This window comes from Puma concolor, chromosome A1 (assembly GCF_028749965.1).
Source record: "Puma concolor isolate L17-30 chromosome A1, mPumCon1.1.hap2, whole genome shotgun sequence".
Lineage (NCBI taxonomy): Eukaryota > Metazoa > Chordata > Mammalia > Carnivora > Felidae > Puma > Puma concolor.
Genome location: NC_141667.1, coordinates 221,379,315 through 221,403,338, shown reverse-complemented (window position 1 = coordinate 221,403,338; position 24,024 = coordinate 221,379,315). Strand labels below are relative to the sequence as shown.

At 43.0% G+C, this 24,024-nt stretch overlaps 1 long non-coding RNA gene across 1 annotated transcript in view; it reads right to left on the bottom strand.

Moving 5' to 3' along the window:
- Positions 1–24,024, bottom strand: part of LOC147584784 (uncharacterized) — a 111,374-nt gene that overhangs the window by 37,611 nt on the left and 49,739 nt on the right. Inside the window, exon 2 of the long non-coding RNA XR_015255965.1 lies at positions 14,041–14,167. This is a non-coding gene — a long non-coding RNA (uncharacterized LOC147584784). The remainder of the gene's footprint in view (positions 1–14,040; positions 14,168–24,024) is intronic.

Here is a 24,024-nt window from a genome sequence, read left to right as displayed (position 1 = left end):
AGATGATGATTCTTTTCTTGAACACAATTCCTGGAACATTTAAGATTCTTCTCTGTTCTGATTCCTCTGAGCATTGCTCATGACATAAAAACAACAAAGCCTGCAGACAAGGAGTCTGTGCCCTGATTAAGGGCTGGGGAGGTGAACTCTTCCATCATAAAGAGCTGAAGCCCTGTGGGGCCCATTATGGACATGTCTGCCCACAACAGACAAGCAGTCTGGTCCAAGAATGCTTTGTCTTCTTCCCCAGATTGCTCATGAGCACTGGCTGGGGAGGGAGAGGCAGGAAAGTGTATTTTTGACTATTTTTGTCTCCTCAAAACTCACATGGTGGAATCCAAATCCCCAATGTGATGATATATGGAGATGGAGTCTTTGAAAGGTAATTAGGTTGAGATTAGGTCATGAGGGTGAACCCCTCATGACGTGATTAGTGCCTTCTTAAGAAAAGACATGAGAGGGGCACTTGGGTGGCTCAGTCGGTTAAGCGTCCGACTTCGGCTCAGGTCATGATCTCGCGGTCCGTGAGTTCAAGCCCCACGTCGGGCTCTGTGCTGACAGTTCAGAGCCTGGAGCCTGTTTCCGATTCTATGTCTCCCTCTTTCTCTGACCCTCCCCCGTTCATGCTCTCTCTCTCTCTGTCTCAAAAATAAATAAACGTTAAAAAAAAAAAGACAAGAAATGAGAAAGCCTGGTTCCTCTCCCCGCTTTCCATCATGTGAGGATGTAAGTAGATGGCCTTCTGAAAACCAGGAAGCAGATCTCACCAGACACCAGTCCTCTGGGCACCTTGGTTTTGGACGTCCCAGCTTCCAGAACTGGGAGAAATAAATACGTGTTCGTTAAGCCACTCAGTCTACAGTAATTTGTTATGATAGCTTCAGCTATCTCTAGCTCTAGAAAGACTCACCTTTTGGTCTCAAGTACTGTATATCTGAAAGTACAGTTTGAAATTCATCAAAATTGACAAATACTAATTAGATTTATCTTTTCAGTCATTAGTCCGTTTGTTCCATCGTTGAGGAAAACAAAGTAGGACAGTGCATACTGTTCTCAGGAGCAAATACACCAATCCCACTGAGGTGGGACAGACTGATGGATTTGGGGTTGGCTCCAAAACATACAGAGTCTCTCCCTTCCCAGAACCCCCACAGGCTACACATCTCCCAGTCTTATGTCCCCACCTACCAGGGACAGGAGCTAGAGGGGAATCTCTGGATTAAGCTGACCTTTAGCCAAAGACTCCAGAAGAATTCAGAAAGAAGCGGTGGGTTCTAACAACTGACATAGACTTTGAAGCTGAACTTGTAGAGTGACCAACCGCCAGTGTTTTTGCCCTGGGACTGTCTTGTTTTTGCACTGAAAATTCCACGACCCATCCGGACTGGACGAATCGGGATGATTTGTCACCCTGCCTAGGTTTCAAACCCAGCTCCACCGCTTTTTAGCTATGAGACCTTGAGCAAATATCTGAACGACTCTTTGTGAGTTTCTCCATGCGTAAGACGGGGAGAATAATAGCACCCGATCCACAGGTTAGATGAGTATTTATAAGTGCTGGGAACAGTACTTGGTAAGAGCCGTATGAGTATTTGTCAAACAAAAGAAATTACGTCAAGCTTCGTGGAGTCTTATTGTGGCTGTTTACAACCAATGTGCGCAGCAGGGCACTGAGCGCTCTTAAGCTGCATGACTGCATTGGTGGAGACGGAAGCGTGAGGCTACAAGTATCTTTCACCAGGACAGCTATTCAGTGAGTCAACAGGCTACAAAACCAAAGCAAGAGACCAGCATTTCCTTTATCTCCACATCCTCTCCCGCCCTTGTCATTTCTCCGTTGTTCATGTCAGCCATTCTGACAGGTGTCAAGTGGTGTCCCATACGTCGTGGAGGCAAAGCTGGTGCCACGACTGTGAGAGACAGTATGGAGATTCCTCAAAAGTTCGAAAATAGGATTACCCTATGATCTAGTAATTCCACCACTGGGTATTTACCCAAAGAAAATAAAAAACGCTAATTCGAAAAGATATATGCACCCCTATGCTTACTTCAGCATTATTTATAATAGCCCAGATATGAAAGCAACCCAAGTGTCCATCAATAGATGAATAGGTAAAGATGTGGCATGTGTGTGTGTGTGTATATATATATATATATATAGAGAGAGAGAGAGAGAGAGAGATAAAGATAGATAGATAGATAGATAGATAGATAGATAGATAGATAGATACCAGCATTTCTTTTGTCCCACCTCAGCCCACCCTTCTGATCCTTGCTGGTTCAAACCTCTTGCCCTAACTGATGGGCACGCAGTCAGTTCACGATAAATACTAAATGAAGGTGTAAATGTTTCTTACACAGGCCTATCCAGGGTGGCTCCAAGGAGTTTGTATCTTTGCCTTCTCCTGCTTATTCGCAAAGGAGTATAGCTAATGCTAAGGTTTCGGGCATACGGCTTACCTATGATGAGATTTCCTGATACTGTAAAATGAAGTAACTGCAGAGAAGAGAGAAGGGTCCTCGTCTTCGGCAGTTATTTACGGTTCTGATCTGTGGGTAGCCTGAACACAGAAATGCACGCATCAGTCATAAATCGGTCAGCGCTCCGGACACCTGAAGCCTTGGGAGCCTGTGGCGCGGCTTGGCAGGCTGCTTCTGCAGAGAAGTTTGCACAGTCGTCCACATGCACACACTCAGCCACTTCCATGCCTGCCTGGGCAAAACCGTCTGCATTCTGGAGACCCGCCAGGACACGTGGGTCTGCCTGCCTGCCGGGTTCCACCCCAGCTGAGTCCTGAGTCAATGGTGGGGCCGGTGGCAGAACCACAGACCTCAAGATGTGCAGGCAGGCTTTGCAGACGTCTCCACTCCTGCACTGCTTAACCAGCAGCATATGTTTTTTTGGCTAAAAGGTGTTTAAATGAAATCATTTTTTCCATATTACTTTGAAAAGTTTATTTCATCAGCATGAAAATGTTTAATAATATTATTTGGGGGGGGTTAAAAAAATAAATCATCATTTTGAAGATGTTTCTTTTTTATTCACTCAGGGAAAAGAACACAGTGATATTTAATCCTTTCCTTAAACGATGCAAGTGAGTCCGACTTTAGATGAACAGTACTTTGGGAATCAAACAGCACAAATGTCTGTGCCAAAACAGAGAAGGAAGATTTGTTCCCTACAGACCGGTACTGGTGTAAGGTGACTGCTTGGGTTTGGTTTGAGTGATGATTGTAATAAAATAGAGCAGGCCCCCTACCCAGTCAGCTTTGCAAGGTCACTCGTGTGCCACTAGGAGAGTACGTGCCAAGGCCAGTATCCCAAGGCTGGAAGATTCTGGAACTGTAACAGCTGTTTCCCCAGAGAGCCACATTCCATCGAGGGGGCAAACGCTTCAATGGAGGAGCTCCAGGGATCTCTAGACGGCTGGGCTGGGGGATTCAGCATCTAGCCTCCCCTTTCATTCAGCAGAAAGCACTCCTCTCTGATCATTCTCACCCTGAGCAATAAAATCAGACTGCCCCAAGCTGCTATCCCAAGCAGAATTACTCCTAGCATGTGCCCTAGTAAGCTGAGGACAAAGAATGCAAAGGAAGGCCTGCCTAGTGTAATAGGTCTAGACACTTCAGTTATATAGCATGCTAACAAACGATTAAACGGGTCTACTCCTCTATCTTAATAGATAAACCTGGAAGGCTTCCTGCACATTTAGAATTTACTCCTCAGAGCTCAGCACTGGAACTTGGAGGCTTAGGGAAAGCTGGACCCTATCACCCAGCTCCTGGCCTGTGACACATCCTCCTGCCCTTTCCTCCCCTGGTTCTGTCCAACAACACAGAGGGCTGACATCCCAGCCCTCACCTCTAAGCTCTGTCCTCACTGCCCACACAGCCCCCCATTGGCCACTGCTCAATGCCAGACACGTTTGCACACAGACCCCGGAAGGGGGCTTGGGCTATTGAGTAGTCATCCAGGGTCCTGGGTCGCAACTATCTAGAGCAACCTAGAAGAGGCAGTGTAAGTTCTGAGTGGTCACAGGGGCAGGGGCAGGCAGAGGGGAGCTGAGAGGAAGTCTCTAAAAAGCAGGACCCACATCTGGCCTCAAACCCAGGTAATCAGCACTGAAGAGCAGACAGACAGAAAACACCAGCAAAGGGCACAACAGGGCGATGCCTGGTCAGGACTGCTGAGCTCTCAGACTCAGGGGCAACTTGTGTTTCCCTGAGCTGGAGGGAGGTAGCGAGAGGAGAGGAAAGGACACCAAAAGGTCTCAGTGATGCTTTGCTCAAGGGGTGTGAATGAAAGAAGACAAGCATTTAACTTTAACAGGATGAATCAGCGTCGACTATTTGGGACTTGGCATGGGCTGAAAATGGTGGATCAAATTTTTATCTCTGGAGATATGCCCTGTCTCTCACAAACGCGATGTCAAAGAAAGGTCAGACATTAAAGTAACCACAAGGAACCTAAAAATATGTTCTTCATAGCTGTAGAACTTTGAAGAGCTTTTCTTTTTAAATGAAGGGGAGGGGGGCGGGTCTTAATCAAGTCTCCTTTCGAAGTCCTAATGGTTTTCAGGTTTTCTCAAGACCTTTCTATAAAACCAAAAGACACAGATGAATTTAAAAAACAATTTTTTTAAGCACATATGGGAGAAAAATAGGATCCAAAGCCTGAGGTTTGGTGAAAGAAAGAAATCAAGAACAGAGTAGCAGAACAGAAGTCTGTGTGTTGATGAGAGCAAATGAGGCACCGAATGAACATAAGGCAGAGAGGTGATCTCGTGCATAGCCTCTTGAGACTGTATGTATGATGCAAGCACTGTATTTAGTCAACACTTTGTTCCAAGAGATTCAATCTTCCTCTACCTACATTAAATCCTATCCATATTCTATAAGGCAACTTGTATTTCTTCACACCCCTTCCCTTTCTGTGAGAATCACAAAACCCTATCTTCTCTTCTCTGTACCCTTAATCTTGTCCCCACAGCCCAAAGGGCCACGTGGTGGGGACAGATTACTATAAGAATGAGGTACCTCCAGACTTGGGCGTAGGGATTACAGACTATGAAAAGAAACTCAATGGCCAAGAATTGAGAGAAGAGGCCAAAATTACTTTTGCCACCAGTGAGAAATTTTAGATTTCAAAAGATTTAATAACTTGTCCTAAAGCAAGAGTGGAAGCCAGAAGGAGACTGCAGACTCCCAGGTACTGATCCCTGCTCCAGGCATCGGGGTCCAAGCACAGCCCCATTACCATTATCCCTGCACAGGGTAGAGCCCCAAAGCATAAGAAGATGATAATACACAGAGGAAATTTGAAGAGCAGCATGAAAATAATTATGGGTTGGAAGGATTTACTCCAAAGGCTTAAATGTATATAACCTGGCCAAGCGATCACATCGCTATAAGGAAATACGATAGTGGTGGATAAAGAAACAAGCATCCAAAGGGCATAAACAAAGCCTTAGACTACTCCATGGGAGACATAAATTCAGTGATGTGATGGAAAATATAGGCTCACTATGGGAGGGGGGGGTAGAATTACTATATTGGGAAGATCTATTAATCTGTTGACAGTTTCTCAAAGAAAGTGATGGCAGCCTGCTAATTTGCCTCATTTGAAACCAGTCTGTATGAGGAACTGGAAAATCTATCTCAGGGAGCAGTACTGCGCAGTAGGCGAGGGATGAGTTGCCCTCATAAATCTTGTTCATTTTTCATCTTGACGATTTTTCTCTCCTGTTTCCTCTCATTCTCTTTTCCATTCTCTTGCCAAGCCCCCCTCAGATCTGCGAAATCCTCTTCTATGGAAAACTTTCTAGGCTAAGGGAAGCGGGGGCGGGGGGTGTGCTAACCAATGGCTTGGGATTATGAGCAGGGTCAGCAGATGGTCTGCATAGCCCAGACCCTTCAAAGCTAACAAAGGGGTTTTCATCTCAGGTTACCTTCTTCTGCAGACCTGAGTTGTCTGCACCTCTGCTGTTTGGTACCCCAGGAATAGACCTTAAAGATGTCGACTTTTAAATCAGGAGTTCAGATCCCAGTTCAAACGGCTGACATGGTCTGGGTGAGCTAAGAGACTTTTTCAGCTCTGGTCGGAAGACTGAGCAACAGTCTCTCACACCTTTACAGCAGGAGTGTGGCAATGTCCCTAATGCTTTTTCAAGGGCTTTCATTTTTATCCAAATAGCCTCCAGTGTTGCCAAGTCAAAGGAAAGGTGTCGCTATCGTCCAAACTATAAGTGAGCAGTATAGTCTTATGTGAATCCAATTGAAAGAGAATTTTGCTGGAAGGTCCAAATAGCAAACCACTTTTTTCCAGATGTCAGAAAGCTCGTGGTCTGTGTGAAGAGAAACGCAGCATTCTGGACTTTTTATCTGGTGTGTCTATGGAAGGACATGGATGAAAGGCTGGTAAAGCAAATGTGTGCTTCAACGGCTGCCACTTTGTGCTATGAGGGCGCCCCAACGGCCCCTGAGTTAGTATTTCAGAAATACACTCTGTGAGAGGCAAAACTGTCCTGGGAAAAACAGGACTTGGCCCCTCGCTTTTATTTACTAAAATAAAGATTGCAGAAATAGATAGGGATGGAGAAATGGTCTTGAAATATGTTCCTTGTTATAACCCTGTTGCCAGCACTTAAATAAAAGGGGGGTTTCAAGAAGAAAAATCCCTTCTCAGAGTCCCAGGGGAGCAATCCGGTCTTTGGGATCCCTGCCGACACAGCTGATGCAGACTCAAAACATCGGCCGGGATGAAATGCTCTGTGGCTAAAAGGAGAACCAAATCCTTCAAGTGAGAAGGAGTCCCACTACGTGAAAGCAAACCACATGAGGCTCTGCTGGTGACGCCTCCCCAAGAACCTAGCCTATCTCCCTACACTCAGGAAGCACCTAACAAATAATAAAACCCAAAGAATGAATTCGAGTTTTTAGAGCATAAAATATTAGCCTACAAAAGCCACAAGCTGACACAAGGTTTGTTCTCTGGAGCACGTAAAGGGCGCAGCTGGCCTCCCCACCCTCCTTCACCTGCGTTCCTTACTCACTGCTTCTTTCTTGAGTCCGTGTTCTCGACTTGTCTCCTGTAATTCCTCCCCAACCTGTTTAGCAGGCCCAATGGGTGCCCTCCATCAGAGAGTAAGTTCTGCTCTGTTCCTTCCAAGTAGGCAGATGGGCTTGCCATCGTTCTGGGGTTCTAAGTCCTCTAACACCCGAGGGGTACGTTGTTCTTTGGTAAGTATACCAGCCTCCAGGAGACCCGGCGTACTCTGTGATTTGTCTGGAGTTTCATGGGGAGCTTGGGTGCTCAGTACCCCTTCTGGCTCTAAATTCTGCTCCTGAACTCACTCTCTTTCTCAGCTGTTTCTCACCTCTGGAGTGGCTGCCCCTTTCCTGCATACATGACCCTATGCCGGGCATCCTCCCAATTCCATCTATCCTTGAAGGAGCAGACTTCTACCGAAGGCTGGGGTTTGTGAAGTCAGGCGAGCAATTACATATGCAGAACAGCACAGAGAACAATTTAAAATTAGACACCAGATTGCCTAGGTTGACATTCCAGCACTGTTGTTTAACAGCTGTCTGACCTTGGGCACGTCACTTAACCTCTTCATGTCTCCGTTTCTCATTTGGAAATTGGGAATAAAAATAGTACCTATTTCAGAGGGCTGTGGTGAGGATTAAGCAGGTAAATACATGTAAAGTACTAGAATAGTGTCTGGCATATGGTTAATTTTCTCTAAGTGTTGCTGTCATTTCGTTTATTTCACCTGGTACCTTCCTGACCACACTCCTACTGTTTAACTATTGAAGGGTCTGAACAAAAATAAAAGTTTATCCTCTACGGAGAATTTGTCCACTAATCTTGAGACACATTTCTGCTTTCTAGATGGTTAGCCACAAACTTCTAGGAACTGGAAGAAGTGCACACTATTGGCAGAACGATCATGCTCGTTCAATATCCACTATTCAACAGGCATTTATTATGCACCATATTAATTTTCTAGGGCTGCTGTAACGAAGGACGTCAAAGTAGGTGGTTTAGAATGACATAAATTTATTGTTCCACCAGTCAAGAAGCCAAAGTCTGAAATCAAGATGTAGACAAGGCCATGCTCCCTGTTGAAGATGCTAGGGAAGGATGTGTTCCAGGCCTTTCTCTCTGCTTCTGTCAGTTGCAAGCACTCCTTGGCTTGCAGATAGCTGTCTTTTTCCTGTGTCTCTTCACATCTTCCCTCTGTGCATGTCTCTTTTTGTCTAAATTTCCCCTTCGTGTACAGGCACATCTTGGATTAGGGCCCACCCTAGTGACCTCATCTTAACGTGATCATCTGAAAAGATCCTGTCTCCAGATTAGGCCATGTTCATAGGTACTGAGGGTGAATACTCCAGCATCCATAGTGGGGACACAATTTAAGCCAGAACATGCATCTAGTATATTCCAGATCATCTAGGTACTGCAAACATAACCATGAAAAAAAAAAAAAAAAAAAAAGAGTTTCTGCTCTCATGGAGTTTATACTCTGCTTGGAGGAAATAAGAAATATAAAAAGTGTCAGGTAATGAATGGTGCCATGAAGAAGAATCAACAATGCTGAGGGACTGAGCATCATGGAGAGTGTGGTGTTGCTGTTTTATATTTGTGATCAGGAAAGACCACTCTGATAAGCTGACCTCCAACAAGAACCTGAAAAGTGAGGGATGAGTTATGGGGACACATCAGGAAGAAAGCTCCAGGCAGAAGGACAAGAGGTTCAATGCCTTGAGGAAACAATGCCTGGCTTCTCAGGACATAGCCTGGAGGCTAGTGTGGCAGAAAAGAAGGTAGTGGGGAGAGTGGCCAGAGGAAATGGGGTCAGGATAGGATGGGGGCTGAGGGCGTGGCACACAGGGTCTGATCAAGAGCCATAGTAAGTTTCCCCTGGCTACTACACTGAGTTCTTCGGTGTCGGAGTCCATTCAAGGTGGCATCATAAAATGCCACTGAGTAGGTGGCTTATAAACAACAGAAATTTATTTGTCACAGTTCTGGAAGGGTAATGTCCGAGATCAGGGTGCCACTGTGGCTAGGTGAGGGTCCTCTTGTGGGTCACAGAACTGCTCATTGTGTCCTCACATTATGGAAGGGGAGAGGAGCTCTCTATAGCTTCTTTTTTTTTATGTTTATTAATTTCTGAGAGAGAGACAGAGCATGAGTGGAGGAGAAGCAGAGAGAGACGGAGACACAGAATCTGAAGCAGGCTTCAGGCTCTGAGCTCATGACCTGAGCCAAAGTCAGACACTTAACTGAATGAGCCACCCACGCGCCCCTCCATAGCTTCTTTTATAAGGGAATTAATCCCATACATGAGGGCTTCACCCTCATGACCTCATCACTTCCCAAAGACCCCACCCTCTTAACACTATCACTTTGGGGGTTAGGATTTCAACATAAGGATTTGGGGGTTGGACACACATATTCAGACCCCTAGCAGATGGGAAGTCTCGGGAGTGCTTAAGGCAGAGGAAGCAAATCTGACCTACATTTTAGAAGGCATCCTTCGAGCTTCTCAGTGAAGAGACTGGTAGCTGGTCAGGGGTAGGGGCAAGTGTAGCAGCCATGACCTTTACACGGAGAACTGGGTATTCTTCAACCCCTCAGGCTCATGCAGGGAGGTAAGAACAGTTAAGCATCCCTTGCCCCTTCTAGAAACAGAATCCCTACTTCTTGTGGGACACCAACTCCCCCCCCCCTCCCCAGCCACATGGGTAGCCATGTTTCTAATCCTGACCAGTTAGAGGACTGCTTGGCCAGGGCTCCAATGTCCACAGATGAGTGAGTCTGGACCAAGGAGAAGCTGGACCAACCCCTACCTAGGATGATTGTGTCTGATCCATGGGCTTGCTGAGCTATAGGCAGAGAGCCTGGGGCATGTTTACCAGTTATAGCTGTCTAAGAGATAAGGAAGCAAATAAGCCCTTCCCTTGAGCCTTCACTGTGAGCACCTTCTAAAAGCTACGTATAGAGAAATCATTAAACCCTCACAACCACTGTATGAAGTGTCTGATATTATTACATCATTTTAGACATGAGGAATGAGGCATGAAGAAGTTATAAAAACCTCCCTACGACTGTAATGCTAGGAAGTAGGACAGCCTCGATTCAAACCAATGACCTTTGGTTCTAAGAGCCTGAATTCCTAAACCCCACTCTAGATTAGGGAGGATCTCAGGACTGCAAGGGGAGAAAGGGCCTTAAAGATGATTTAGTCCAGTGGTTTTCAACTCTAGCAAACTCAATGTTCTTTTTGATGACAAATATTTTCTAACATCTCATCTAGTATTCTAAAATGAACTCCATAGACAATATAGTTTACCTGCACAAATAATTGTTAGAAAATTAACACCCTTCTGTAATTATAATATAGAGTAAAACTAAAAGAAAATAGTTTATAATTTAAAAAGACATGTATGTGGTGCCTGGGTGGCTGAGTCATATATACATATATACAGTCATATGTAGGAATTGGTCACATGCACATGGAGGCCAAGAAATCCCACAATCTGCCAACCACAAGGTGGAGAATCAGAAAAGCTGGTGGTTAATTCAGTCCTGATACAAAGGCCTGTGAATCCAGGACCGGGGTGTAAGTCACAGCCTGTGTCCAGAAGCCTAAGAACCAGTTGCACCAACATCCCAGGGCAGGAGAAAATGGATGTCTCAGCTCCAGCAGAGAAAGTGAACTTGCCCTCCTTCCACCTTCTGTTCAGGCCCTCAAGGTAAGATGATGCTCAGTAGCATTGGTGAGAGTGGTTTTCTTTACTCAGTTTACTCAGTAAACTTTACTCAGGTTACTCAATTCAAATGCTAATCTCTCCCAGAAACATGTCTTACAAATGCATCCAGGAATAATGTTTCACCAGATATCCAGGCATCCTTTAGCCCAGTCAAGTTAACACATAAAACTAACCATCACACAGGCTCACGTTACAGCTGAATGAAAGCCATAATTGCAAGCACTTTCAAAAATTAGCTTTCAATATGTTATATGCAGAACTACTGCAAAATCAAACTAATGAAGACTGAAACACCAGGTTCATTATTACCATTGGTGATGCCATTTTCCAAAACAATGAACAATTCTTGGTAAAGGGCTGAATGAAACAAGGCACTATCTTCTCTCAGTATGCACAGTGGGACCAGTCTTGGTAAAGTCTTACATTTACTAAAACTCAAGGAAGTATTTGTGTGTGTTTGTGTACATACAGTCAGGTTTAGTTTCTACGTTTAGATAATTTAACATATTTGAGTTTGATTCTAAGCTTGGATAACTATAAACAGGGTTTTCCACCTACATGAATGTCCAAGCTATTAGCAAGTTGTGTGGGTATGAGATCATTCTTCGTCGTGCAGGACATCTCAGGGAATAGCAGGTCACTTAACATTGCTGGCCTCCACCGCAAGCCACTAGTTCACCCCAACTGCCGCAACAACCAAAAACACCCCCTAAACTTCCAAAACCCACCACAGAGGGTACTGCCCCATTTGGGAACCAATGGTCTAGTCCAAACACACACTTCTGGTTCTTAAACCTCCCCTATAACATCCTAAGCACACACTCAATATACTTGTTGAATGAATAAAAATATGAATGAAGGAAAGTGTGGAACTGTTGAATACTAAAAACTCTGGAGAGTAATTAATTATCAGTAAACAAATTCTTTTTATAGGCATAGAAAGTTTCCTTGAGGCAACCATGCACATATGATATTTGTTTGTCTGTCTTTTTATGGATTCTTAAACTACTCAACTATTTCTTGAATTTGGAGAAGTTTTAAGTTGCTTAGAGAACTACTAATGAGTTATAGTTACATAACTAAACTCTGAGGGAACCTTATATACTCTTGTCTTCTGCCTCTTTATTTTCAATCTTAAGGGCAAAGCCCTAAGTCCGTACCTTATATTATAGAATCGTGCTGGTCTCCAGAATTCACATCGCCCAACAGTAATGAAAATCACCTGTCCCTCTTCTAATGCTCTACAAGAGCTCTCAATTGCCTTCTGCACAATATTAAAACTCTAGTTAAAGGCTTTGATGCCTTCCACGGATGAATTCTTCTCACTATAAGCCCCAGCTTCTACTCTCTGCCCTACTCCAGCAACATTGGCCACTCCTCTGCGTCTCTGTCCTCATGGAAAAGTCTCACTCCTTCCCACTTGCAAATCACTGCTTTGAGAATAGCTCAGCTAATGCTATTCACACAGACAGTTCTCAAAACTGATCATGCATTAGAATCACCTGAAGATTTTCAAAAATCTTCTTAGCAGGATCCACCCAGGACCTACTACACCATAATCTTTCAGGGGTTGGAACCGAGACACAAATATTTTAAAACTTTCAGAGGTTCCCAGTATTCATCCAGGCTTGAGAACCACTACCCTGAGGTCGCACACTACACCTGTATTTTATTAAGCTTGGATTCTATCTGTTGCACCTGCAAATGGTTTCCTGGCATGGACTTATTCTCTCCCTCTTCAGAAAGACAGAAAGCTCTCAAGACCTCTGAACCTTAAATCACTTGGGTATCTTGTCCAAATGTGAATTTTGATTCAGGGGTCTGGTGTGGGTGCCTAAGATTCTGCATTCCCAATAAGCTCTGAAGTGTCCCAAAATATGCTACCAGAATACAACCACATATGTGTAATATATGTGTCATTACATGTATGTGTGATAGGTGTGCAATTACCATACATATGTGGAATTACATATATGTGTTGTAGTCCTATCTATGTTATGTAACATAAGAATTACTCTCAAGATAAGAATTTTAAGGCATGAAGAAAGGGAGGCCTGTTCCTTAATTGGTTCTCTGAGAAGATGATTGGAGCTGTTACTAGGGTAGGTGGCACCTGGGACAAATATTTTTTACTGTGCCTATACCTAAAAAAATAATTTGATTAAAAATATATTACACCAAACAGAAACCACAGTGAGATACCACTTCACACCCATTAGGATGGCTATAATCAGAATTAATGTAAAATAGCAAGTGTTGGTGAGGGTATAAAAGAAGTTCGAACCCTCATACTCTGCTGGTATGAATATAAGATGATGCAGCTGCTTTGGAAAACTCCCCTCAAGTGATTCTACATCCAGTTACTATATGAGCCAGCAATTCCACTCCTAGGTATATACCCAAAAGAACTGAAAACAAAACCTATACACAAGTGTTCGTAGCAGCACTATTCACAGCAGCCAAAAGGTGGAAACGACCCAAATGTCAACTGATGAATGGATGAACCGAATGTGCTACAGCCATACCACAAAGTATTATTCAGCCACATGAAGGAATGAAGCACCAATCCATGATACAACATGGTGGAACCTCAAAAACATGCTAAATGAAAGAAGCCAAACGCAAAAGACCATATATTGTATGATTCCATCTATACGAAGTATCAAGAATAGGGAATCCGTATAGAGAAAGATTAATGGTTGCTAGAAACTGGAAAAAAAAAGGAAATGGGAGTCATTTCTTAGTGGATACAGGGCTTCCTTTCGGTGTGATAAAAGCATCTTGTAAGTAGATAGAGGTGGTGGTTGTACAACATTGTGAAAGTACTAAGTGCCGCTGAATTGTGCAGTTTATTCTCTTAATTTTTTATTTGAGTATAGTTGACACACAATATTACATTACTTTCAGGTGCACAACTAGTGATTCAACAACTCTGTATGTGATGTTGCGCTCAACACAGTGCAACTACTGTCTGTCACCATCCATCACTATTACTCTGTCATTGACTGTGTTCCCTGTGCCGTGTCTTTCATCCCTGTGACTTACGCCTTCTGTAACTGAAAGCCTGTATCTCCCACTCGCCTTCACCCATTTTGCCCATCCTCCCACCCCTGAACTGTATACTTGAAAAGGATTAATTTTATGTTACATGAATTTAACTTCAAAAAAATACTTACAAAATCATGTGAGGTCGCATATGTGAGATATAGTGATTTCTCAGTGAAGATTTAGAGTACTAGGTAGAGATGAGCTACTTACCGACTCTTTGTCTAATTGTCCAATCGGCACGTGTGCTTTCTGGGCACCACCGCTTCCAGCTCAGGTCCAGGAACTCTCTCTTTAGGCTCTTTATTGTCGATTGTGCCCTTGCTGGTCAATTTCATATCTGCCATCATGAAGCAAAAGTAGCCACACTGTTATTAGCCACAGTATCATGGCTCTTCAGAGCCTGTGTATATTAAAACATTTCAGATCTTGCCCCTGAATTTACTTGATAATGATTACATCATAACCATGTGAATATTGGCTTCTAATAACTCACTCCAAGGTTGTTACCGTGCCTGATTCACGAATGAGGACCACAAATACAAGTCATATCCAGAGAATGTAGGCAAAATTAGACAATAATTTCTTTTCTGATCATGTTAAATTTACCGTTCAGAATTTTGTACAATAAACATAGAACAACACATCTTCCAACCGTGTCTCCTCCTGTACTTTTTAGGATGTAATCTCTGCATTCCCGCAACGTGACTTTTTCAGTGTTGGCCGCACCTCTGCTATTTTTAGACTGCCACCAAAAAAGATGACAAGAAGGGCCTGTAGGCAGACTGATAAAGGGTGGTCTCATTCACATAAGAAATGTCATTCCTGTACCCTGGGTAGCTTAAGATTGACCTGGGAGAGTGTGATGTCACCACGTCAAGTGGGCACTACAAGAGAGAACATATATTGGTAGGGCCATTTGTCACTGAGGAGTGATACTATCGAAAGCTCTTGGAGGAAAAAGGCACAGGTGTTTGCTTGGGTCTGAAAGTGGTACCAGTTCAGAGGCAAGTATGGCCCTCCTGCTCTGTGAAGCACAGTCGTCTGTTTGGTGTATAAAAGAAGGGATCTTCATACATCCACCTCTCTCGACTTAGGATTTAATAGCTTTCTCTCTCTCTCTTTAAATTGTAAGTCTACCAAGCAAGATCAAGTCATGAGTCTTCAAAAACACAATCTTGGGGCTCAACCAAATTTGAGTTTTGATTTTCAGATGAATGCAAATTGTTGCAAATAACAAAATGGATTATCACCAAAATGCAAGATCTTGATGGCTAAAATTCTGTCCCCCCACCCTTCACCAATATAACATCAGTATTTGCCTGTTGTTTTTCAAATTAAAAAAAAAAAACTATAACTTTCTGAACACCCCAGTGGGATGAATCCTACGGACAAAATGAACTTCAAAACATTCTAAAACTGGGGTGCCTGGGTGGCTCAGTCAGTTAAGTGGCAGACTTCAACTCAGGTCATGTTCTCGCACCCCATGAGTTCGAGCCTCACGTCGGGCTCTGTGCTGACAGCTCAGAACCTGGAGCCTGCTTCGGATTCTGTGTCTCCTTCTCTCTCTGCCCCTCCACCTCTTGCACTCTGTCTCTCTCTCACTCTCAAAAATAAATAAACATTAAAAAATTAAAAAAAAAAAATAAAGCATTCTAAAACTATTTGTTGTTATCACAGTGTTAGTAGTAGAGTTCATATTGTAATTTAGAAACTGTTGTGTGCAAATGAATACTTCTTTTAAAAATCTAACAGAAAATATAGGCTAAGAAAAAATAGATTGGATATTGGAAAATATGTTTAAATGGTGAAATGTCTAGAATTATCAAAGTTGCTGAGAAGTGGTTAAATTGTCCAAGTAGTATAAAGCAGTACTATTTGAGGCACTCTAGCACAGACTATAAAAGGTAAATGTAAACACGCTGTACGCAATTTTGCATCCCCCCAATTTTTCCTCTCCTTATTTTTTGTCAGTGTATAGTAAGAATGGGAACAGAGTGGGATAGAAGGTGAAAGGCCCTGACAACACACTAAACTCACCAGGCCTGGGCATTCTTACTCACATTCTTACCACATTAAGTAGGAACTTAATCATCCACTCACCTGACTATCATAGACTCACACAATGTAAGACTTCCACAGATCAGACGCGATGATCTATTCAGTCCACCCATTTCCCAGATAAGTAAACTAAGGCTTAACCAGATGATACTCAAACTCAGAAACAAGGAAGCCTGAGATGAAGTAGTGTCAAAACCAAAACAAGGACATGGGCCTAGTCCCTGGGCCAGTCTACTGTATCAAACCTCGCTCCATTACATCAACCACAAGGCATTTCAGTGCTGCGTGGAAGGAACCTGCACCCCTCCACCACGGGAGAGTGCAAGAACAACTTTCTATCTGGACAACTGGCATTTTAAAGTCAACCAGATAGAAACAGAAGTGAAAATATTGACTTTTTTTCACAGTAACATTCTGCTGTCGTCTCTGGTGTGGAAAAACACTTCACTGGAGTCTACATGGAATGAACATTGCCCTCCACAGTAGCACAGTGTGAGGCGACACAAGGCAAATGCTTCCACTTTGTGCAGTCCTAAGCATTTTCCTCTTGCCTACATTGGTTCCATGGAGTTCGAAATGCTTTTTGAGAAAACACAGACCTAGACTCAGACCAGATATGGAAGGTCCAAGTTTGCACCCACACCTGATTTTAACAACTTGCCTTCAAAACCTTGTTTTCAATGTCCTGAAAGAGAGCAGGGAGGGAAATCACATTTTTCTTCCCTTTATCAATTTATGACTTTCTTCTTTGTTGACTTATGGCTCTTTGATATTTATTTTGGAAATTTCCCCTAAATCAGTAGGGAAAAAAAGTCCAAAAGATTCCAAGAAAACTTTTCACTTGTATAGGTCTGATATCCACATTAAGAACCAATAGCTTTGCTTACAAGCAGCCAGGGCCATGGAAATGACCTAACCCTTGAATTGCAGTGAAGGCTTTTTAGTCATGGCCCATAAGACAGGCTCAATGACCACCAAATAACTAAAAAGCCTTGGCCCATAAGAGAGGCTCAATGACCATCATTATTTGGTTTCCATGACTCTGATAACCCTTCCCAATAGGATGTTCACAAATCTTGATTATGAGGAAATGATGAAGCTTGTCGACAAGTGAGAGATGAGCAATCTCATTTTGACATGGTAATTCCCCTTCAAAAATATAAACCCAATATAACTGAGTTGTTCTGTGTCAGTAGCTCTGTGTCAACTTATAGCTATAAATAGGCACTATCATCTGGAAACTGAGAATTTACTTTAGAAAAACATATCCTTAGTTTCAGCAGCCCGTCTAAAGAAATTTCTAGCTTTTGAAAGATAACTGAATTCATCAGACCAGTATCTCTCTGAATGCTTCCAACAAACTTAACGTACAAAGAATGCAGTTCTAACAACAAATTTAGTTGCCATTATGAAAGAGCTATTCATTCATTTATTCATTCACTCATTCATTCTACATTTTTATTAAGTTTCTACTTTGTGCCCAATAGGAGTTGGAAACATGTAGGTGAAGACGATAGACACCACCCCTGCCTTCATGATATCAAGAAAGATACTAAACAAAAACACAAGAGACTGTAGAATTACAGTTGTGATTAATATTGCAAAGAAAAATCCAGGGAGCTACGAAATTTTATAAGAGCAGGAACTAACATCTTATACAAGTCAAGGAAGTTCTGTTGGCAAGGAGAGTTGTAATTTATAGTTATTTAAGCTGAACCCTTGAAAGACGAGAAGGAGGTCACTGCTGTCCCCTTAGATATCTGTTGTTTTTTTTTTTTAATTTTCTGAAAAATCTTCAGCATTTATTTTAGCGCTATTTTTCGTTATTCCCACCAAATAGTCACTCAATAAAAAAAAGGAGGGGGGGCTAAATTGGCACATAGATGAAGAAGGGGCACAACTCTTATTCAGGGCTACGTTATCATCATTCTAAATTACCCAGATCCTAATTTAATGTCCTAAATCTAAGCTAGTCTCCATTCCTTGCTCATTAGCATCAAGGAAAAGAAATTGAACTCAGAACTCCCGCCTCTACTGTTGACTCTTGCATGCTCATTAATCACATAAAGTCGCTGGACTGTTTAGACACCTTTCCAGGCAACTTAGAGCAACACGTCCCTTATGTCTGTCAGTAATTTTTCAGCTCCACAGTAATTGCAGTGTTCTCTGTGAGACACAGTGTGAGAAATAATTTACTTGAGTGTGATTATTTTATTTGGATAGAGATCAACAGGGAATAGAAAGGGAAAGTATTTTAAAAGTCAATGATGCAGGTCTCAAGCTCCAGAGATGGCTCTCCTTTGGAATATTTTTAGCAGAAATAGATTTTTTTTATTTTATTTTTTATTTTTAAAAATTTATATCCAAATTAGTTAGCATATACTGCAACAATGATTTCAGGAGTAGATTCCTTAGGGCCCCTTACCCATTTAGCCCATCCTCCCTCCCACAACCCCTCCAGTAACCCTCAGTTTGTTCTCCATATTTATGAGTCTCTTCTGTTTTGTCCCCCTCCCTGTTTTTATATTCTTTTTGTTTCCCTTCCCTTATGTTCATCTGTTTTGTCTCCTAAAGTCCTCATGTGAGTGAAGTCATATGAGTTTTGTCTTTCTCTGATTAATTTCACTTAGCATAATACCCTCCAGTTCCATCCACGTAGCTGCAAATGGCAAGATTTCATTCTTTTTGATTGCCGAGTAATACTCTAGTGTGTGTGTGTGTGTGTGTGTGTGTGTGTGTGTGTGTGTGTGTATACCACATCTTCTTTATCCACTCCACCAATGGACATTTGGGCTCTTTCCATACTTTGACTATTGTCTATAGTGCTTCTATAAACATGGGGGTGCATGTGTCCCTTCAAAACAGCACACCTGTATCCTGTGGATAAATGCCTAGTAGTGCAATTGCTGGGTCGTAGCATGGTTGTATTTTTCGTTTTTTGAGGAACCTCCGTACTGTTTTCCAGAGTGGATGTACCAGCTTGCATTCCCACCAACAATGCAAAAAGCTGAAATGGATTTCTATATACCAATCATAGATGGTCTTATCTTCTTTGTCTCTTGCTCTTCTTTCGTCTTCTTTGAAGACATACTGGCACTTGATTATCCCACCAACCATCTTCAATCGCCAAATGCCTCATTCAATCAGACAAAGAAAAACTGATTTTATACACTCAAGAACACTCACTTTATCAAAGACATTTTTCTAGGTTAGTTTTTGGATCTCCTGTGAGTTTTCATATGTGTATAGATTAGATCTTTCTACGGACTAATGAAAAAATACTACAAAACAGTCCCTGACGTTCACACTCCAGCTTTAGAGTGAGTTATTCACAGCAGAGCATCCCCAACGTCCTCCGTGTAACAGGCTGTCTTGGCACATTGGGAACACTCTGCCCACGTGTCTCCGACGTCCATGCAGCAGCATTCACAATCACCTGCCAGCTCCCACTATCCTGCACTTATCTCGGGCTCGTGGTCATGGCTTAATTGAATTAAACCTTTGTGAGATCCAAGTCAGAGCCAGGTAATGGACCCACAGCATCAACTCCCAAAGCCTCTATTCCAGTCTCTGAGGTGATAAAAGGAAACAACTCCGCTAATGGGCCAGTTCCAAGGGCTTCTGAGAATAGAAAACAAAGTGTTTCTTTAATCTGTGCCCAGCGTTGTGCATCCCTATCATTCTCCCAGGTATGAGGTTGTGAAGCAGCCTCTTCCATTTTGGCTGCCTTTAGTTTATTTTGTCCAGCATTTCAGAGGCGTCTCCTGCCTCTGTCCTCAGCCTGGAGAAGAGAAACTCAGCAGAAATAACAGGATTTGTTTGTCCTCAGTTGACCTCCAAAGAAACTAGGACAGTGAGAGGCTAAGAAGACAAGGTCTCTCAATAGCGCACCAGTGGTCGAAGCTGGCTGTCAGTGGCGCCTCTCCAAACAGTCCAGATCGGTGTCAAACCACCAGTCCATGCAGCCTTTCCAAGATGCTCTGAGTGTTTATTCAGCCACTAAGTGTTCTGCCCAAAGTGGACTCCACCCAATGGTGAGCTAAGGCAAATCAAACACTCATTCACACGGTTGGGAGGGGCGTGCCCACCCAGCCCCGCCTCTGAGGCCTGCAAAGTCTAGCTGCAGCTGGCTCCAAGATCACAGGTGCCAGGAATCTGGCCAAGCACGGCAGTGATCTCGGGGGCCGGGGAAGGAGATGTTTAACAGGGCACCACCCCCCCTCCCCCACCAGGAGTAACAGTGAAGGACACACCAGGTTGTAGAGAGAAGATATGTTCAAACCCCACCGACCAAGATTTGGATCCCAGCTCGGTCTCTTTCTACCTGTACATCCTTGAGCAAGTTCCTTAATGGGGCTGGAACTCAATTTGCCCATCTGTATAGTGAGCACAATGATCATACTACCACATGGTGTTGCTGTGAGGATGAAAGAAGAACCTGGAAGAGAGTATGGTCACAGTAGGGGGGTCAAATAAATGATAGCTATGAGCAAAAGGGCTTACCCAAAGGAGTGACCAGGTTCCCAACTGGCAGGGGATCCCCTTTGTCCCAAGTCTGCTGATGAGACCCTACTGGGCTGTGCAGGCGGTCGGGTATGGTAGAAAGACTCTCCTGGGAGACAGAGGCCTGGCCTCTCTCTCCTTTTAACCTGTTCTGTGGCTTTGCTCTGAATGATTTACCTCACTTCTCCCGGTCTCACCTTATTCACTTACAGGATGGGATTGTTTTGAGTTGTTAATCTTTAGGCTTGGGGTTTTATTCATTCCCTTGTCAATCATTATGTAGCTTTTACAAATAAATTCTCCATCTTTCTTCTCAAAATGCTTGTGGCTGAGCGTCCGCAGAATAGGCACATACAGCTACCCAGAATCTTAAGTATTAGCTCTCAAAAAGGCAGCATATAAGCCTTTATGAGGGATTTAGTCCAAAATTCACCACCTATGGACAGTCCTGTGCTATATATTTAGGCCACAGTTAATGATCTCCACTGTACAAGTGCAGGGAATTTATAATGTCCAATGATGCAAGATTTTCAAACATGAGCAAAGGTTCCATTACAGCTTCTAAATAGTATTTACTGATAAAGGTAAGCAGACTTCTCAGAAATATTTTCAACTCCAAGTATGGGAATAAATAAGTTTTCCTCTTAGTGAAGTTCATCAGAAAATCAAATGTCCGAACTTCCCTTTCCCCAACCATTCCAGTTGTCCAGAGCCTCAGTTGCGTGGGTAGAAAGGGCCACCTAACCCTGTGCTCCCAGGAACTTTTCCAACAGCCCAAATGGGTAGCACAACCTATCAACGCATTTTATAACTTCCACATTCACAACTCTCATGAAATACACCAACAGAGTCCACTCTTGGAACTAATGGAGAGGCAAAGAAATCTCTTCCAAAAAAACAAGTATTCCTGCTTCTGGAACTGCTGCTCTAATCTTGGTTTCAAAGAATCTGGGAAACAGTGAATGCCATTAATTTTCCAAAGTACTATGGCTTCTTCCTACCCACTTTCTACCACAGAATTCAGCTAACAACAATACATGATGTCATCTCAATAATTTGCTGATTAAAACGTCCCTAAAAAAAGACACCCTTCATACCCAGGGGGCCACCGACTCAGCTAGTCTCTGAAACAGTGTTTATATTTCTATCTTTAGGCATGAAGCGAGGCTGAGAATTTCCTATACAATGTTGGCATAACCTTCCCTGTATCTCTGGGTTAGGCATTTCAGCCCGATGAAAAAAGGATAATAAAATACATAAGCATGTTCCTGTGTGCTGTTTATGCATATGTCATGAAACATCTGGTCCTGGCTTCTTCTGAGACATTCTTCTCGAGTGTTAGAATTTGTAGTTATTTTGATAGAGAACCATTGGCATACATAACCTCCCTACACATCTTACAGTAAAGTTTTCCACCGAACACCAGCATTAAGTGTCTATCTTTTGCAAGAGAAAGGAACATCATTTGTTTACTTTTTCTCAACATATTTCTTGGATGGATCTTTCGACTGGTATCTTTAAAGGTTCTCTGAGAGCTTACTCAGATCATAGAAAGTGTTCAAAAGGCTTTATGGGTTGTTTTGCTAGTGCTTGGAACTAGTGGGCACTCAATAAAAATTTTCTGGATAAATGAAAATGCCTTACAATTATTTACTATAAAACAGAAAATAGCACAGCTGGGAAGCCATTAAGTTATAGATGGAGAAGAAACCGTGGACAGTGAGATTATGCTTTTTCTTTGAGTTGTAAGAAAAGAAGAAAGAAGAAGTGGTAACAAATGGGAATGAGGCAGAGCTGCGAAGGAACAAAATGAAATATCTCTTAATTGTTTCTGGAATACACTTGCATGTGTGTGAATGCACACACACACACACACACACACACACACACACACCCCACAGGTCAGGCTGGTGAAAAGCCAAATTCACAGTCAGGGTTTCCCAGTGACACGCCCTCTCTCCAATATTTCTTCCTAACAGTGTGAAACCCACTGAATTATGTAAATCTTTCCATGTCTGTGTCATTTGCTTGGGGCACAGTGAGGACAAGGGGCTTATGGGAGCTTATTTTTACATTGTGGTAAAATTTAACTGGACTCAAAATGTTGCCTCTCCCATTTTCTTCTCAGCTATCCTGTCAAAAGTTTCTTCAATTATTTCCCCTAATACTCTTGACAAAATTTTACTTCCAATGCAGAGCGCTGCAGGAAGTATGAGAATTCAGAAACAAAGAGCCATGAGATGTGTTATTTTCTACCTCTTCTTCCCCACACCCATGACTTTGTGGTTTTAGGATGACGTGAAATAAAAGTGCACAATATACTAGCAGGGGAACTATACTGTCAGGTGTTAACGGAAAAAAACACAAAACGCAGAATTTCAGCTGATCCAATTGAACTGTACGTCCTGAATCATGTGCATGCCACGGCTTCTTGAACTTGTAGAGATCATAGCCCATCAGGGTTCTTTATCCAATGTTCAGGTAATCACACCCCGAGAACAGCTTCTCATGGCCAGGATACACCATGCAGATTTAAAACTTTATATTTACTTTAGGTGTAATGTACAATATATACAAGTCATACATGCAAAATTTCAGATAACATTTGAGTATTCAAATTATATTACATTTTGGTTTTGGTTTGAGGAGGCAGGGCATGCCAGAGGCCCATTTACCCTGATCCCCATCCCTAGCATGCTCAGAAACCACAGGAACAGCTTTCTTCAACACATATTTATTGAGTGCTGTTCTGTGTCAGGCACCGTGGTGGGTGGTAGAGAAACCATGGTGAACAAAACAGACAAGGATCCTGCTCTCATGAAGCATATGGTCCATCACGGGGGCGTATACAATAAATAAGCAAACACATGGAGAATACGTAATGTTTCACATGGCAGTAAGTGCCACAAAGAATAGTAAAGGACCATAAAGGGATGAAATGAGTGCGTCCTTTCGGGGAGGAAGGTCAGGAAGAACCTCTATTATGAGATGACCTTTAACCACAGGCTTCAGTGAATTGTGAGACTGAGCCAACAGGTACACAGAGGAAGAAGCTTCCAGACTGGAGAAGGAGGTTGGGAAGATGGTGGAATTAGAGGACCCTCAGCTCACCTCGTCTCAGGAATACATCCTGATAAGACTCACATCCACAGAAATACCCCAGAAAACAACCTGAAGACTGGCAGAATAAACTCCACAACTACAGGTGGAGAAGATGCCACACTGTAGAGGGCAGGAAGGGGGAAGATGCAGTGGGAGGAGAGAGGAACAGTGACTGCTGGAGGTGGTGGGGGCAGGTGGCGGAGGGGAGCCACAGACATGAAGAAGAGTGAGAAACAGACTGTCACACTGGGAGTCCATGGAGGGAAGGTGAATCCTCATAAAATTTGGCTTTGAAAGAGAGGGGCTGAATTTTGTGAGTTCTTATAGCCACAGGGACTTAACGCCTGGAATTTTAAAAATCAGCCACTTAGTTCTGGGGAGCGCCAAGGGTGAAGGAAACTGAGTTCTGCCCTTAAAGAGACAGCACGACAAACAGCCCATAGAGATACACTGTAGAAGCTGTAGTTTGAAAAACCTCTGGGACATATAGAGGGAGAGCTATTTACTCATCTCAGAGCATGTCTAGGAGGG